This window comes from Pagrus major, chromosome 5 (assembly GCF_040436345.1).
Source record: "Pagrus major chromosome 5, Pma_NU_1.0".
Taxonomy (NCBI): domain Eukaryota; kingdom Metazoa; phylum Chordata; class Actinopteri; order Spariformes; family Sparidae; genus Pagrus; species Pagrus major.
In genome coordinates this window covers 14,349,920-14,363,551 of record NC_133219.1, presented here as the reverse complement: position 1 = coordinate 14,363,551, position 13,632 = coordinate 14,349,920, and positions in this window count along the sequence as shown.

Sequence of the window (13,632 nt, the reverse complement as noted above, 5' to 3'; positions counted from 1 at the left end):
CCCTCTGGGCTTTTCCTGCCCGTCTTTACACTGACTAGTATGAAAGCTTCGCAGCCAGGAAAGATTACTCCTTTAAAACCTTCCTCTGCGTCTGCCAACTGCTACAAAAACACCAGGCTAGAAGTTCGGAGTGATGGGGGAGGATGAGGGTGTTCTTGATAACACAATGCTCCATAAGAAATTCGGTGTTAAGTGTCATTCTCTGCAGGAACACTCTGCCTCGAAATGACAATTTAGATGGGGAATGTTATTTTATAGGGGTGACAAATTGCAGGTATCTCTTGTGGCTTTGGGTGAGAGTCTCGGGCGGCGTGCCAGCCTTCTGAGCGAGAGCCAGAGGTTTGACTGACTGCTGCACCTGACCGTGCACAATCCCAGAGATCAGCCGCCGTCACCAACAGATGCAGCAGTCGACCAATGAAGAGGAGTGCTTGCTCAGAGTGTCCCACCCGCTTGGCATTTTCCTCCAATGATGATGACTCTCCAGAAAGTACGGCCAACTATCCATTTTTCTTCCTTCCTATAAGCCTCTTTAATGAGATGATGAATGATGTGGTATCTCCCAGCAGGATGGCCACACACACAAACTTACTGTGATACTGTGCTGCTGCTTATATTCAGTTTGTCTTACTGTCTGTATCTGTGTGTCTCAAGTGACGTTTAAAGCCACAGAGAATTCCCTTTGTGGATTATATTTGTTTCAGACATATCTTCGAGACTGTGCAGCTGATAAAACTTGAATTTGATCACTGAGACAAATTTATGACATTTTCATAAGTGAAAAAAGTATCCTATTTTGGATCTTACTCTAATCTCAAGAGTCCATACATGAGACGGAACAAAGTTTTTGGAACTTAAGAAGCAACAGAAAACAGAAGAAAGTTAGATCACTTGTACCTAAAAGAAACTGTCTGGACAAATTTGAGATCTTACTTTGGATTTTCTTTGCCTCTGGCATTAGCTTACTTATTTAGAAGGCAAATTTTGGACACAGTTTGAGTTGTAGACTCTTGTACTTTTTCCATCCATTAAGCTACATTTTAGTTGGCAGTAATACTTCAGACATACTGGAAGAATTTCACTGATCTCCTCCTGATTCCTTGTCAAAAACGTTTATAGGGGCACTAAACAGATTTTACGTGTCAGAGTCAATTGTGAGTGACAGGGTGTACTACACAGCCTGTGAAAATAGTTGTATAATGTGTTCTGTGGCTCTGGAGGAGCTCTGTCAAGTCAAGTACATCACTTGAGTAATGTGTGGGCTTTCTAAGGCTTTCTATCTCGCCACACTGGTGGTTCACCACTTTGGTCCTGACTGAAATATCTCAACAACTTTTGGATGGATTGTCATGAAATTTAGTACAGAGATTCATGCAGGATACATTTTATCTTTGGTGATCCCTTAATGTTTCTGTGGAAGCTGCGAACGTAGGCACAGTTTTTATTTTTTATGCCGTTATCTCAACATCATGAGTGAATTTTGACATTTTTGAGATAACAAAGCTTGTTTTTATGACAACCGACTAATTTGTCTCATTATCTTGAGAATTTCTCAAGAGGACAAAAACATGCATCATGAGTAACGACTCATAAGATTCATGAGTGCACATTATGGCTAAATATTGTAAGAGGTAAGTGCAACTGTTTTATTACATGGTGCGTGTTTTTATATGGACTTTGTAGAGTAAAACACTTGTGAGGAGTAAAAGTGTTCATAATGCAATGCATGTAAAGTGTGGTGGATTAAAAATAATAATAATATTAATTGTTAAGGGCTAGAAGTGACCCAAAATAAAATTATGACCTGAAAATGAGCATAATATGTCTCCTTTAATCATCCATTCTGTACAGTGTAGAGACACAAGAAAACTTTTTGTTTTCTATGATATGACTGATGATATCTTTTTATCTTAAGATAACAGGATAAATTGACCTGTTATTACTGAAAAACAAGCTTTGTTATCCTGTGATGACACAATAATTTACCTATGATCTTGAGATAACGGCATTGAAATTTTTTTGGATCTACGACCGTTCCTGGCCTCCAAACTTTTCGCCTTCTGCCATCATCAAGTCAGATTTAAATAGTCCAACACTGTCTCAGCCGTACTTTATGTTTATGTTTAGTCCTAATTAGTACGACGTTAGCATGCTAATACGTTTAACTAAGAAAGGAAACATTTAAAGAAATGATATCTGCTTGATATCATCAACGTCAGCATTGTCATTGTAAGCATGCTGATGTTAACATTAAGCCCACAGCAGTGCTGCACCTGAATACAGCCTCAGAGCTGCTAGCATGGCCGTCTATCTCAAGAGTAAACATTAACTAAATACATTTCTGCAAAACCACAGATTAGCTAAAGTTTTATGTTTCTTTATGTTGCAGCTTCAAATGTTTCTCTTGTCACAATGCTGTGCTTATGCTCTGGTTAGGTTTAGGCACAAAAACCACTTGGAAGAGATCAGGTTTTGGCTTAAAATCCCTGTTTTGGTCGCCACAAACACAGCTGGAAATGTCCCGAGGTCTACTCGAAATTAGTGTACGTCTACCTGTGTTTAGTGTTGTCTTGGTTGTGGCTCCCTGATCCGGCTGGTTGAGACTTGCTGCTGTAAACACACTATGATTTCAGCTTTACTTCTTCGCCACCACAAACACATGCACTTAGTCTTGCTTTAAGACATGCACGCACTCTGCGGCATCTTGTACATGAGCGATGTCTTGAGCCCAGCTGTGTGTGATGCATAAACCAGAGATGTTCAGTCTGGCTTGCATGCTAATTGCCTGTGGGGCTCCTCTCCATGTAACGCTCCTGACGAGACCACCCATGGCGAGCAGAGGGTGCATTCGTCTTCATTTCAATAAAGCGTGTCATTATCTCCTCGCCTGTGATGTGCCACTCACTGCACCACTAAAACATAAATGCTGCAATAACATCCAGGACGTCTCTGAGGGAATGTGATTCATGGTGCTGATTGTGTTGGATGCCCTCTCAGGTGTTTTTGAAATGTGTGATAGCGCATTATTGAGAGTTGTTTTTTTGTCGCTACCTTTGAGATGTATTAGGACTAGAGCTCTTCCCTGCTTGGTCTGGCCGTGCTGGTTTTTCAGGCACACGGAGGATTTGGGGGTAACGCATGATTGGAAGTAGGTGGTGCTTGATGCTCGAAAATCTGCTGCTGGGAGTGAGCAGACTTCCCTCCTCCTCTCACCAAATCCTCTTTGGCCACGGGCTCTCCTCTGTGCCAAGGCCCGCTGAGAAGGGCCTGAGCTAAACCAACAACTGGGCTGCTTGATGAAAGGGGCGAGCAGCAGGGGGGCACGACATGAACCCAGGGTCATCCCACAATCCTGATGACTCTATTCCCGGTTCTCCTTTCACTGGCACATAGTATACACCACCAAAGCATAAACTTCACCACGGGGTGCTGATGTTCTTTTAACATGGCTGAGCTAAACTGAGCAAAACTGTCGTGACCTGCTGCTCCTCTGGCTTGGCATGCACACACACACACTACACACTACACAGTACAGTATGCAGTGTGGCTGGCTGATGAAATAATGTGATCTGACACAGAATAAGTGCTGGTGAGAACCGTGGAAAATACAGCAAATCAAATCACAAAAAAAAGGATTTTTCTTGTGTGTGTCTGTGTCTGTGTACCCCGGTGAACCCTGGGCTGCAAGCTGCTTCAGAAATTGAAGATGAGCCCTCCAACCCTTTATGTGGAAATCTCGTCTGTCTCGTTTTTCATTTGTGACGTGTGTCAAAAGGCAAGACGGATGTGAGCTTCTGCCAGCCCAACTGACCCAGAACTTGACTGTCAACTGTGAAAATCTGGGTGGGGTTGGACGTTCTGAGGCTTTTTGTCTTGCAGATACAGTATGACATGAATGTGTTTGTCTTCAACGCAGACAGTGTGTGTGTGTGTGTGTGTGTGTGTGTGTGTGTGTTGGGAAATGGGGGGGTTCTCAGTTGAGACAAAGACACAACAAGGCCCGTCAAACTGAGATAAAATTCACCACTCATCGTCATCGTGTTGCAATTTTTGAACCAGTGGGAGTGGAAAGAAGGCATACGAAAATGTAAAGTGACCACCCAAGGTTGAGAGTATAGCTGCAGGGAACAACACGGCTTGTGAGCAAGAGCGATCTTGGCTCCTGACATATCCCTGCAGCAGGCGGGGAGACTTCCTGAAGATAAGACAAAGTATTCCTGCAATCCGCCATAAAAGAAATAAATCATGTAAAAACAGTCTTTAGCTCCACGTTCGTCTTCAAGGCTCACATTTTGCTTATGCGATTCCAATGAAAGCAGCAGAAACAAACACAGCCTTGTACCGGGACATGATATTTGTTTTCCTTCAAGCTCACCACATTTTGCAGCGCTCCAGAGGATGTGAGGCGTGACAGAATATACATATGATTTTATTTCTCTGATCACAGGATCTTTTTTTTCCTCCCCCCTGTTTTTTTTGCATATGGAGCTCATCAAAGACGAACGACTTGTTAATGCTAGGACTGCTCAGCTGGAAAGTTGTTTTCAAGCGCTAGGCCATTGAAGAAACACAATGTAATAAAACACCAGGCAGTGGAGCTTCTTTGAGCTTCAGAGCTTTCCCCCTTCACAAAGAAGTCAATCTTTAAAAAGCTTTTGCTCGCGGAGCGGAGCACAGTAAAGCTTCTTAGAGCAGGTCTGCATCACTGTTGCTCAGATAAGGATCAGGAGGCATGATTGTACTGTGAGCTCTTTAGCATGTAGACAACCTGAGCACACAGACTCAAGTGTCTCAGTTTGCTCCCAGACATGTTTTAACACTGGAAACTCTCTGCGGCTGCATCATGGTGGTCTACATTTAGCCTTTGGAGGCCACTGTGCTTGTGTGCAAAGGCCAACAGAGACACATTGTCCTTGGCCAGAGGTGTTCATGTCCTGTTCCCTAAGCAGCTGCCTCATTGAAACCCTTCTAGTGGATCTGCAAGGCATGAAACATTAAAAGGGGAAAGTGTGTTGGCATGAGAATATGGTTATTAGAGGGGTGCTGTTGTTGTGGGAAAGTGCAGCGGGGAGTCAAACGCTAAGCTTGTGTGCAGCTGCACCTCTGACCTGCACTGTCTGGTGTCTCTCAGTGGAAGTTCTAGTTAGTGTAGTTTAGGATGTTGTGGGTAACTGACAAGAGGATTAGGGTGTAGATACAAAACTCACACCCACACTCACCAAGCTTTGCATCCTGCACGTATGTATGTAGTTTATGTATTAGACACAAACCTCATGCACAGACACACACTTAACAGAGTAATTACAGTTGTGAGTACTTGTTGATTCATGTGAAAGGTGTGTTATGGATTCACACAGAGCTCTTCAGCATTAGTGTAGAGTAGTGGAATTACTGATTCACTGATCAAGTTACACTGCAGTAAGTAGACGGAGACACACTTAGTGGGGAGGGAGCTCGAGCTCAAACAGCAGGAGACAAACATGGCAGACTGCATGTGTTTTCTGCATTAATTCCAACATCCACAGTTTTATTCCTCTTCTGAAATCATTGTTTCAGTGTTTTATATAGGTTTCTTGTGCATGTTAAAGATCTTAAAACGTAAAAAGGTCGGAGTCCTCACCAACAGAAGCTCCTCCCTTCCGCAGAAAACACCGCTACTGAAATGTCTCATCAGTAGTCTCACCTTTTAAGTCCGTGACTATGTGTCACACATTTGCATAATTGTTGTCTTGTTTGGCTCATGAGAATTAATTTAGCACAGCTGCTCTGTTGTGGTTCGCAATGCTGGCTCAGGCGTGTATGAGCTGACCTATCAGAAGAGACAAGGGGGGCCTTAAAGAGAGCTAAAAACAGAGCGTTTCAGACAGAGAGAGTCATCAGTATGAGAAAACTGATGTGTTTTTTGAGCACTAAAGCATGTAAACATTGACATTTGTGGCTCTGAGTGAAATGTTGACACAATTATTGGATAGTGCCACCATATTTGTTACAGATGTTCCTGTCCGCCTCAGGATGAATTGTATTATTGTTGGTGACCGTGACTTTTAACACCATCATTGGGTTTACATTTTAACTGAGCTTTGGTTCTTTATCCAAATACCTACAAAACGAATGACCTGTCTCGAGCACAAGCAGTGTGCTTTGTGTTTAGATCTAATTAACAAATATAAGCATGCTAACATGCGATAGATAGATAGACAATGATGATAAACATGTGCCCTTAAATATGTGCAGTCAGAAACTTGTTTCTTAAAAATGGCAACCAGATGAGTAGCAAACCTGAAATGCCAACCACTGTGAGTTGCCATGTTTGGGTCCAAGACATGACTTCTAAATTTAATACACTGTTCAGTGTAAAATGTAAAAACAATTACAAGAGCAGTACAAACCAGAGCTTGGATTCCTACCCTGCATACTCACCCTCCTGCACAGCCAAGTACATGTTGTGAATGGCCACAAGCGCTCAAATACTTACACCCACTCACACACACAAAAGAAACACACGGATACACGCATACACACGAATGCACACTGTGTTCTGCATTGCTGCTACTTTATCTGCTAACACACAGGGAATAGATGTTTATTGCACTAATGTGTCCGATTCGGAACGATCCAGCGTGATCGGCAGGACAGGCGGAGAGCAGAAATGTATGTGAAGGGATGTTTGGTTTATGAGCTTTGAAATGTTTCTCAAGGAAACTGACGATTCGATGTGTGTTTTGCCAGTTTAAACACATAACTGTAGCTCTGCTGCATGCTGGAGTTCCCTTGAGGTCCCCTGCAGGTTTATTCAAATATATTATTTGTACAGGAAGACACTGACATCATTATGATACAATCTCTCTCAGGGGAAATTGCATTCACTCGTCACTCTAATGCAGCAGCTCTGATCCTCTGACACTGGTAGCACTTCTTCGGCTTTCCTGGACAGTGAAGACTGGATAGTTTTGCCTGAGGGCAGCCAAATGGTTTCCTTGTTTTGTTTCTGTCTCTCTCTTTCTCTCCCTGCCTCTCTGTCTCATAATGTTCATTTGAATATTTGGCAGCTGACTCATGACACCCGCACTTATTCATGCTCATTCACAACATCTTGATAGTGTGTATATATCACCTGCTTGGATGAGTGACAGCTCCTACCAGCAAGGGTGTAATTAATCAGAACAAAGCTGTGCTATGCCTCTTGCAGCTGTGATAGACTGGGGAAGTTGCTCAAGCCGACTGGGTTTGTCAGGCCAGAGTTATGACTGTCATTGGGAATGCATGAAAAGAGCCAGTGACAATGCGTTGTACCTGTGTGATTGATCGCACGGCTGCTAATGGCTATTTGTCGTCTGATCTGGAATGTGTCGGCCTGAAGCACAATGGTTATTTACGTGCAGGATTCATCTTGTGAAGAGACTCCTCTAACACGTCAAGTGAGGAAAAAGCTGTCCATTTCTCTGTCATGCTGCTGCTGCTTTTCCATTACGTGGCTATTAATGAATCTCCGTAGTGAGTGAGAGTTATGCAATCGCTCAGCGAGCTTGGCAGTGTGCTCCAGACTCATTTGTCAAGCTTCTTATGATTGTACAGAGATTATGTTGCAATGTACAACAATAACAAATTAAGATATAAACACACAAGTCATGTATTCTGCTGAGAAAATATCACCTTCCCTCCCTGTGATCACTTTCTTCCCCTCTTGTTCGTCACCTATCTAGAGTCCAAAAATAACTTCTCCTCTCACACTGTTTAACATTGTGTTTCCCGTAAAACTTTATTTAGGTTTCCTGTGATTTATGACTCTGTTTTTATGATATACTGTTGATGGTGTTGGGTGCCGAGGAACTCAGAGGGTTGGGTGGGATGGGTTCCAGCGAAGCGCTTGGTGGTTCTCTGCCAAAGTTAACAAGGAGCTGAGCTATCACACCATCTGCTGTCTGTGATCTGTGACTCATGGCTTTTGGCTGGCAGCCAGCACCCTACCTGCATGCCTGTTTACTTGCTTGACTGATAAATGTCGAACTCTCAACAATTCCTCTTGTCACATGAGTAAATACACTCAAAGAGAAGCAGCTGATGTTTTGTGTATGTCTGATAAAACATTTATCTCTGCAGCAGAACGAACTAACTGTCACAGCGGGTTCAAAGACACAGCGTGGGTCCGTGCATACACACAGCTGACGTCTCCTTGAGCCTTTCACCGAGGCCCTTTGGTGCTTTCCCTACTTTCTACTGCACTTTGATTGCATTGCAGTGCTCCCTGTTTTGGCTTAGCATGCTGCTTGGTCAGTGCAGGGAGCATCTTAAGAGCGGAGCCATCAGCGGCAAGCATAAGAAACGTATTAGTGATTTGTGAAACACACGCCTTTCTGAGGTGTTTTTGAAGTTTCGGCGTCTGTAGTCTTGCGTGACCCATGTCTTAAACTTGTTCTGCATGCCTCGGATTTGTCACATTCATGCCATGACCACTCGCCAGGAATCAAAATCTTCTGTTCAAGTTCTTTCAGTTAAAACACTTGTCGGTAATAATGTGCTTTGTAATACCAATCACAGAGAAGAAAGCTACAGCCAGTAACAATTAAAAGGATTTGATTGTTGTTGCCCATCAAGCAGCATGGTTTCATATTCTTGACGATGTCTGAGGTTCATACAAAGGATGGATTGAATCATGTCTCTCCCAGCTGGTTTCCTCTCCCCCCCCCCCCCCTTCCACTAAATTTAACAGCCCTCCAATAACCTGGAAAATTCACTATGGGCTAATAAACACAAACGCTCAAACAAGAGCATGAATTGGCTTCAGATGTAGTTAAACATGTCTGGTCAGGTTTAGCAGCAAGTCATAAAAACCTGAGCCAAATTCACTGACAGCGTAACACAGAAGGGCAACACAACACAATTTGCGAGTTGATTCCAGTTATGATTGTGATCAAAACACTGAAACTACAAGTAGTGTTTGACCATTGGAGACGAGTTGCTGATAAATCTTTTTACTGTTGGACGAGCATAATGAATGACAAAATTAAGTGTTTTTTCTAATGATAAGAGCACATTTAATCTCTCCTGCAAGGGTACATTACATCTATGGAAAGTATTTTGAATCCTTATCTGCTGAAAAGCATCTTGAAATCTCAGTGGGCGCAGAGAGAAAAATAAGTCGTCCTGACCGTGAAGGGATGATCAAAAACAGAGAGTGTGTGATAGAAAGTGAGTGGCTTGTCAGGCTGATTTACAGATTGTATATGTCCGTTTGTTAGCTTTAGGTTGTCTGCTGTATGCTAGCTGACACACTGTTTGTAACATGGCTTCTAGTATATTTATTTTTTGATACTTTCTTGATACAATCACTGACGTGGTGCAGTCCAGTGTTAAAACGGCTGACTTTGCAGGATTGACTTACATTGGTAGGTCCAAGGTGTTAGCAGTTACTTTTGGGTGTCCAGGAAATCACTGGGACAACAGACATCATGCTGAGCCTTTGTGATGTGATGGATCAGTGAAAAACCTGCGATAGAAGGTGCCTATGTTAAACATTGTTGTGTAGAACACATTCTCACTCCCAATTTGTCAAATACAGCAGCTTGATCAGCTTCAAACTATGACACTCTACCTACCCCTCTACCGTCAGTTTTGCATGTGAAGGGCTCCGTGGTCAAGTTAGCAATACATTATTTGCTAAGTCCGTTAAGACTTTCAAAATAAAGCATGTTGACAAACACTGTCGCAGTGTCACGGTTAGGCAAAAAAACCCTACTTGGTTAGATTATGGTAAAGATCATACTTTGGGTTAAAATAAATACATTTAGGTTCGTAACGCAAGTCAATGACCTCACTCACTGTCATCTCTAGCATCAGTTACGTCATGTACTTAGATGAACTTACTTGTGTTATGCAAATTAAAAACAATTCACTGTTGACTCTTTGTCACGAACAAGATGCGAACCTTGGTCTCCGGAGGGAAAGGGAAAAACACTGCAACCAAGTTTGTTTGAATGGAACTGCAGCAAAAACACTTGAAGAGTTCATTTGCAAAAACAAATAAAAGCCAGTCTTAAAATGAATTACCCTTCACGTGTTCTTCCAGTAAATAAGTTAAATGTTGCTAAACTTCTGCCACAGCACATCATCTGGCAACACACTGTGAAAGTCAACCACATAGTGAAAAACACAGTCCTGGGAGATAAGCCTACTTTGTAGTGTAAAATAGTTATTCTACTGTTAACCCACAGGACTGTCACAACGACAGATAAAATAATCTCCACTGTGAGAACCTCCCAGAGCTGTAGACTTCTTCACTGTTTTGGCCTCTACAAACCTTCAACCTACTGGAAGTATTACTTGGGACTGGCTGGATTGTATTTCATCATCTCACTGGTACCTGAATCAACATGCCCGACCCAAAGCAGCCCCTTCCTTTTTATAAATGAAGGGCTGTTTAAGGTCTGAATGCCCACTAACGGGCACGTTATCGTCTACTTCACCAGCACAACAGTTCAGGCACAACAGCTACTTCAACAAACCCTTTTCAAAGTGCTTATTTACTTTTGCTTGAGTCTCTGTTATTCCTGTTTTAAGGCCAGACGTAGTACCTGTACATTCTTCTTTAGTCGGTTGTTTTGATGCACCAGACTCCTTTTCCCCATCAAGAAAGAAGCCGAAGGCCAATGTGAAGGCCAAGGTCTGGATGATAGCACATGTGCTGCTGCCATGTCTGCTTTGTTCTGCCTTTCTCTACCTCCAATCCTTCACACCATTGGCTGTCAATGGATAGGTCAGTGGATGACCCCGCTGTTAAGCCACAAGCTTTATAAATGGACACGCTAGCTGAAGAGACTCGGTCCGGATGGAAATGCACGCTTCGGAGATAAACTCCACTGAAACTCAGAGAATGATCAAGGGTGGCGGTGGAGATAATTAATGATTTCTTTTTTTCCTCGCTGGAAAAAAGCCCCCGCCCCCTGTCGCTACAGCTGACCAACATTAGTAATAAATTCCTCATGGTTTGACAACATGTTGGGTGGACTTTTCTGGCCCGGCTGAGGCTCAGCACTGTATAGCCCCTCATTGTCCCATAGGTTTTACATTACAGTTGGGATTGAGTAAGTCCCAGAGAGATCAGGATCCCACGTCAACTCCCTCTCCCTCTTTTTCTCCCACTCTCTCTTGCACTCACACACACACACACGCACACTGGCACACACGCATGTACTTTCCCCCTTTTCAGGCTTTGCTCCCACATACTGCTCTAGGTCAGAAAAGCTGATTTACAAATCCTGCCTGTTAAGAGAAGAAATACAAGCTGCTATTGAATTAGCACTGCAGTTGTGTTTGTATCATGATGACATGTCAGCGCATGTTTTCCTCTGCTGACTGAAACTGTTGGCCTCAGTGCAACCCAGCTGCCAAGGAGCTGAGCACGGATCTGAAAATATTTGTCATAGTGACAAATGCCACAAAACATAATGTATCACTCATTTTCTTTTTTACTGAATTTCTAAATGATCTTTCCAAAGGTGATGGGATGCGTATTTATTGCTTTGCTGTATGTCCTAATTCTGCTAAGACTCCAGGTCCAGAGCAAAAGGAATCACTGGAGAATGAGGGAAATTCACTCTTAGATTGTCTCTCTCTCCTTAGATGGCAGGTGTTTTAGGACTTGACACCTGCCATCTACAGAGAAGATTGGGGAGGGTTAATGGGTTATGTATTTTTCCTTTTTGCTGAAGGAAGATAGTCTAGTTCTTTGAAGAGGGTCTATTATTGACCAAAAACCAAGTTGTGAACAAACTGACACATAGTCACCTATTAAGTTGATATGGATGATGGCTGATTTACACATCCAGCAGTCACAGAGCAACACTATCACTGATTTGGAGTTGTGTTCCTGGCCAACTGATAAATGTAAGTCCAGTTCACTGTCTTTTAACTCTGTTTTGGTCTCTACTAACTCCTGAGGGAAACATCTGTCTCTTCAGCTGCTATAAACGCTCCACTAAGTTCACCTGCTAGTTGCTAAATGTGTGTCTGGTGTTTGCAGGTGCACAGTGGGTTTTTAGATCTTTTTGAATCTGCTGTGAGCGTGATTTTCTTATTCAAATGAGTGTTAAAAGCGAGCAGCAGCCTTGCTGTTCACGGCAGGTGCACTCTTCTTTAGGCCCATAAACAAGTGATGCAAATCTTTATAATAAACTAATGAATTGTGAAGTTGAAAGGACCATCACCTTGTGTGAACTGTGAGGAGGGACTTCTCCCTGCAGGAAAAGACACAGAATTGAGTTGAAGACAAGTGTTTGAAAATTTACGCGTCAGTCACTTGGGGCAATTTATTTGCTGCCTCTCGAAGCACATCTGTCCCATCTGGATCTGAATGGTTTCTGGATGTGAGGTAACAATGGGACTATGACTCTTTGCTGCATCGACACTTCAATGTATTCTGCATTGTTATGCACTTACAAATGGACGAACTAAGCCTCAATAAAAACAAAGATGCCATCAGATGGAATTGTTCGCATCATCCTTTGTGTGGAAAACATAAGAAATGGATGACTGCCTTACTACATTTCACTCGCTGTCATTCTCCAAAGCCTTGCCATTAGCACAAACAAGCTTGAGAGCACAATGATCACATTTACACCTATACACCATCCATCAGCACCTGCTTAGGAAGGGGCGGGAAGCGGCGCATCCTGTACAGAGCATTACACACTGCCTTGGCCACGTGCCACGCAATGCTAGCACAGTCTTCATACCCTGTTGCTACACTTCTTGCTTTTAGGTTATAAAAACTACACAGAGATAAACAAAAGGGCCACCTCCCAAACCTAGTTAAGTCGCTCTTCAGGATATCCTTGAGAATCCACATTGCAAATGTCACAGTTGTTGGTTTAAGCCAGGATTGTTTCACCTTATATGTGTCGAAGTGACGACAGAGCTGTCAATTGCTGTACTGTTGATTTTGCTTCAAACAGTAAAACTGCTGTTCTTATCTTAATCAGCTGTTTGATGTTGGTTGTAAGTTTGTATATTCAGTATGTGTGACACCTGGATTCAAAGTAGTACAATGGGAACTCATCGTTAATCTTGGGATATCATATAATTTTCTGATATTTGAGGATTTGCTAAAAAAATGCAATTTACAATCACTGTCTATTGTTAGCTACCTGGGTTCTAGCAATATTCCATATTGACTTATTTAGGATTGAAAACACAAAAATTTAGGACTTAAGGCCTTGACACACCGGGGGCGTGACGAATAAATGACACGACTATGCAAAATACTTGCCTGCTTCAAAACTGTTCCCACTGACAGCAACGCAAAAATGGGATTTTGCGACATAGTAAAATGAAACCGTTTCAATATTTACTGATTTGCAAATTATCTACTGTCTCATTGTACTTCAGTTAGTTGGGACCTGCAGCCTACTGTGCCTTACCAAAGAGAAACTGTGAGAAAGAAATACCAGCCCTGTTTGTGCCTCACTCCATGAGTAAGTGTAAGTTGTCTCTGAGGTGAATGAAGTGGTATATTTATAGGTTTGCCTTCATACCTTCGCGATGCACGTCAGGTTAGAAAAATAACTGCTTTCAGTTTGATTTGATTGATTGCTAAGGGGAGCTTCTGCTGTTTCAGTCCAAACACCCCTAAATCAA